Source organism: Balaenoptera ricei, chromosome 12 (genome assembly GCF_028023285.1).
Source record: "Balaenoptera ricei isolate mBalRic1 chromosome 12, mBalRic1.hap2, whole genome shotgun sequence".
Taxonomy (NCBI): Eukaryota; Metazoa; Chordata; class Mammalia; order Artiodactyla; family Balaenopteridae; genus Balaenoptera; species Balaenoptera ricei.
Window position 1 is genome coordinate 20,035,597 of NC_082650.1, and position 6,000 is coordinate 20,041,596.

Below are 6,000 nucleotides of genomic sequence, written 5' to 3' on the forward strand. Positions count from 1 at the left end.
TACAAAGGATAGAGATTTATTACTGATTAGTCTTTCAAAGAGATTGGCATTAAAGACCATCAGAGTTCATTTGGAGTTTTGTTTCAGATAGAGTAGGCAGTATGCATTTCTTTGGATTGGGAATAATCTGGAAATATTCCTATCATATTAATTTCTAAAATTTTCTGTTTGGAAGTTGGGTTAGGGCTGTGGAGGATGCTTAGAAATTACTACTAAATAAATAGGAAAGATCATTTTGGGGGGCAAGGGATTGTCTCCACCTCATACAAAAATCTAAATAAAGGGATAGATCTTTGAGTGTGTATCTTGTACATAATTTACCATATCACTTTATCTTCAAATATAGTGGCATTCACTGCTGTTCAAAAAATAGATGCCTGGGCTATAGCCTTAATGACACAGAGTTAATATATTTTCAAAGCATAAATAGTTCTGAAGGGATATTATGGTATTTGATAACCCCTTGCTATTACAACTAAATTCTGTTGCTCCTTCCTTGAGGGCAAGCCCCCATTCTGAGTGCTAAAGTTTAGCTCATAAAAATATAGAAAGAATAAGCTCTCTATAAAAAAAAACTAAAGATTTTTTTTAAAAAGACTGTGAATATAGTATAACAGGAAAAAGATTTATCATCCCACATTAAAGAAGCAAAACACTAGATAAAATACATGAAAAAATAGTCAAGACACTATACATCAGGTAATGAAGGTAAATGACCCTGAGTGATGAGAAACAAGTGGTTTGAGCCCAGTGACTGCCCCAGAATACTGCCTTAAAAGAGTTTCCAGGCTGCAGCCCAGGGAGGGGGAATCTAGGAAGCCGAGCAGATGCCCTGAGTTGAGGAGATGGACTGAGGATTTAGGCTGATTAAAGAAGCTAGAGTTTGCAGGACAGAGTACTGAAGAGGTAAGAACTAGATCGAGAGAAAAAGAAGAGATGTGAAAGTTTCAAGCATTCATGCAAAATTGGGAATTGTGCCTGTTCCTACTAACCAGAATGGAAAACCTAATAATTCGTGGGAAATTGGGTAAGTACCTAGAAGAGATTTGCAATCAATAATGAGGCAAAATTAGCCTTAGACTAAAGGTTGTTCTTATCCTGCTTGAAATATTTTAAACACAAGACCCCAAAAGATCAAACTGTTTCCAAGTAACTTAATTTTATACCAAAAAAATCCTTGAAAATATTTACAGATACCTATATTATAGTCAGGTAGCAGACTTACACTATGTGAAGTAATGAATAAAGTTCATTAGATGGACAATGATACCAGATGGAAATACACATCTAACCAGAGAAATAAAGAGCACTGAAAATAGTAAATACACGGGGTAAATTTATAAGAACTTTTTATTATTATTTAAATATTTTTGAAAAAAAATTGACTCTAAAAAAAATAATAAAAATGTAGTCTAGGGTTTATAACCTATGTAAAAGTCTTAAAGACCAAGATAGGAGATAAGTGGAAGTATTCTACTGTAAGGTTATTTTATTATACGTGAAGTAGTATACTAACTAAAATATAGACTATTATATGTTAGAGATGTCTACTGTAAACCTAAAGCAACCACAAAAATAAATATACAGAGAATAATAGCTAATAAGCCAACAAAAAAGATAAAACAAATTGAAAATAAAATTCATTTAATCCAAAAGACAGAAGTAAAAGAGAGACAAGGGAAACAAATGTGGCAATTAAAAAACAAACAGCAAGATGCTTGGTTTAAACTTAACCATATCAGTAAGCACAATAAATGTAAATAACCTAAATATCCCATTAAAAGGCAAAAGTTGTCAGACCCAATTATATGCTGCATACAAGAAAGGCTTTTAAATAAAAAGACACTACTAGGTAAAAAGTTAAAATACAGATAAATACACACTATGCTAACACTATCAAAAGAAAGCTGTAGTAGCTGTATTTCTGTCAGACAAAGTAGATTTCAGAGCCAGGAATATTACAAGGGGTAAACAAGATCATTTCATAGTAATAATGGGGTAAATTGGTCAAGAAGACATTACTGAAGAAGACAATACAATCCTAAGTGTTTATGGATCTAGAAATAAAGGTTCAGATACATTAGGAGAAGGCTGATAGAACTGCAAGGAGAAACAGACAAACAATGATAGCTGGTGATTTCAATCTCTCTCTCAATAGCTGATAGAATAAGTAGTCAGAAAATCAGTAAGGATGTAGAAAACACAAACAGCACTACCAACTTGAGCTAACATTTATAGATCATGTCATCCAACAATAGCAGAACATTCGTTTTCAAGTGCACATGAATCATTTACCAAGGCAGACCATGTTCTGGGCCATAAAACAAATCTCAATAAGTTAAAAAAGATTCGGGTCATGCAATATTTTGATATATTCTCTGATCACAATGGAATTAAATTAGAACTCAATAAGAAATCCTTGAGAAATTACCAGATATTTGGAAACTAAACACCACACTTCTAAATAACCTATTGGTCAAAGAAGAAATCAAAAGAGAGATGTGAAGCATTTTGAACTCAATACCAGTACACCAGAATTTGTGGAATGACTCTAAAATCATACTTAGGGGGAAATGAATAGCACCAAATGCCAATATTAGAAAAGCAGATCTTAAATCAATGACCTCAGCTTCCACTATAGGAAACTAAAAACATAAGTGAAAATTAAACCTAAAGTAAACAGAAAAAAAGAAGTAACAGAATTAGATTGGAAATCAATGAAATAGAAAGCAGAGATACCACAGACAAAAATCAATTAAACCAAAATTGTTTCTTTGAGAAGATCAGTGAAACTGATAAACTTCTAGCCTGAGTGATCAGAAAAAACAAGGAAACAAATTAATCAGATCAGTAATGAAAGTGGTAACATCACTATAAATTCTTACAGATATTAAAAGCATTAAAGGAAATGTATGAACAACTCTATCCCATAAATTTGACAATTTAAATAAAATGGACAGTTTACTTAAAAGATACAAACTACCAAAGTTCATGCAAGAAGAAATAGATTATCTGAATAATCTATTATTATATTTAATAATAATATAGAATATATTAATTAAATATATTATAATTAATTAAACAGAATAATTTAATTTATTAATTTACAATTAACAACCGATAATCTTATTAATTAAATTATTAATTAATTATTAATTAATTTTATAAGCAAAATGTTTTCCACAAAGAAACTCCAGGGCCAGATGTCTTCATAGTTATTTTCTACAAAAAATTTTAAGGACATATTCCTAATTTTTCAGGGACACTTTGAGAAAATTGAAGAGGAGGGAATAACTTCCTAACTCATTCTATGAAGCCAGCATTACTCCAATAACAAACCAAAGATCTAACAGGAAAAATTAGACTATAGACCAATATACCCCATGAGCATAGATGCAAACTTTCTAACCAAAATTTTAGCAAATTGAATTAATCATATATAAAAGGAGTATAACATCAGGACTAAGTAAGGTTTATTCCAGGAATTTTAGGTTGGTTCAGCATTCAAAAATCATTGAAGGTAATTCACATACTACAAAGCAAAAAGTAAATCTATATGATTATCTCAATAGATGCAAAAAATATATCTAACAAAATCCAAGGTCGATTTCTGATAAAAACTGTCAGAAAAATAGGAATAAAAGCTTCAATATGAAAAAAAGGGCATTTACCAAAACTTGGTCTACCATCATAACTTAATGATGAAAGACTGAATGCATTCCCCTCAGGGTCAGGGACAAGACAAGTATGTTCACTTTCATTATTTTTATTTAACATTGTACTGGAGGATATAGCCAGTGCAATAAGGATAGTATTTAAAAAAAAAATACTTGATTAAAATACTGCAGGTTGGAAAGGGAAAAGCAAAATTGTTGCTATCTGTAGACAACGTGGTCATCTATGTTGAATATCTGATGATATCTATGAAAAAGCTTCAAGAACTAATTAATAATTTAGTAATATTGTAGAAATCAAAACACAAAAATCAATTGTGTTTCTTTGTACAAGCAATGAACAATCGAAAACTAAAATTTAAAAAGTGTTTCATTTACAATAGCATTAAAAATGAAGTACTTATGGATAAATCTCACAAAATACATATAAAACTAGTATTCTGAAAACTACAAAATTATTGAGAAAAATTAAAACAGACCTCAACAAATGGACTGATATACAGGGTTTGTGGCCTGAAAAAGTCAATATTATTAAAATGTTGATTCTCCATGTAAGAGCTCTATAGATTCAAGGAATTCTATTCAAAAGCCAACATGCCTTTTTTTTTTTTTTTTTCTGGTAGAAATAGATAAGTTGATTCTAAAATTCATAAGGAGGGCTTCCCTGGTGGCGCAGTGGTTGAGAGTCTGCCTGCCAATGCAGGGGACACGGGTTCGAGCCCTGGTCCAGGAAGATCCCACATGCCACGGAGCAACTGGGCCCGTGAGCCACAATTACTGAGCCTGCGCGTCTGGAGCCTGTGCTCCGCTACAAGAGAGGCCACGATAGTGAGAGGCCTGCGCACCGCGATGAAGAGTGGCCCCCACTCGCCGCAACTAGAGAAAGCCCTCGCACAGAAACGAAGACCCAACACAGCCATAAATAAATAAATAAATAAATTTAAAAAAAATAAAAAAATAAAATAAAATAAAATTCATAAGGAAATGCAAAATAATTTTGGAAAATAGGAACAAATTTTGAAGACCAAGACTACTTGACATGAATGCTTACTATAAAGCTTCAGTTATCAAGACAGTGTAGTATTGGCATAGAAAAGGACAAACAAATCAGTGAACCAGAATAGTGAGTTCAGAAATAGATTCACATATATATATGACAACTGATTTTCAACAAGGTACAAAGGGGATTCAGGGGAGAAAGTACAGTCTTTGCAACAAATGGTTCTAGAACAATTGGATGTATATAGGCCAAAAAAAAAAAAAAAAAAATCCCAGAATAACAACAAAAGCATTGATCTATATTTCACACCATATAAGAAATTAACTCAAAATGGACAATAGACCAAAGAAATACTAAATATATAAAACTCCTGGGAGAAAATATTGGGGAAAATATTTGTGACATTGGGCTAGACAAAGATCCCTTAGATAGGAAGCAAATTCATTATGCATAAAAAAGAGAAAAGGGAAATTGGACTTCATGAAATTTAAAACTTCTGCTCTTTGAAAGACGCTATTAAGAGCATGAAAAGAAAAGTCACAAAACTGGAGGAAATATTTTTAAATGATATATGTGATAAAGAACTTCTACTTAGACTATACAAAGAATCCAACACTTATCAATAAGAAAACAAACAACTAAAAAATGGGCAAAATTTGGGGTCAGACATTTCACCAAAGAAGATCATCCAAAGATAGTGGCAAATTAGCACATGAAAAGATGCTAAATACAATTTGCCATTAAGGAAATGCAAATCAAAACTATGATAAAGTACTGCTACACACCTGTTAGAATGCCTAAAATGAAAAAGATTTAACCATACCAACGTTGGAGAGGATGTGAAAGATCTGCAACTTTATGTACGGCTGCTGGGAATATAAATGGTGCCAACACTTTAGAAAACAATTTGGCACTTCCTTAAAATTTTAAACATATGCCCACCATACGATCCCGTCATTCCACTCCCAATTATTTATCCAAGCGAAATGAAAGCCATACAAAGACTTTTACAGGAACATTGCCAGCAGCTTTGTTTGTAATAGCCCCCAATCAAAAATAACCCAAATATCCATCAATAGGTAAATGGATAAACAAACTGTGGCATATCCATACAGTGGAATACTACTCAACACTAGAAAGAATAAACTGTTGATATATCCAACAACTCAAAATAAATCATGCTCAGCAAATGAGGCCAGACCAAAAAAAGAGCACATAGTGTATGACTGATTCCATTTATACAAAACTCTAGAAAATCTAAATAAAAAACAGATGAGGGATTGCCTGAGGCTGCGAAGGAACAGGAGGGAGAGATTACAAAGGGGG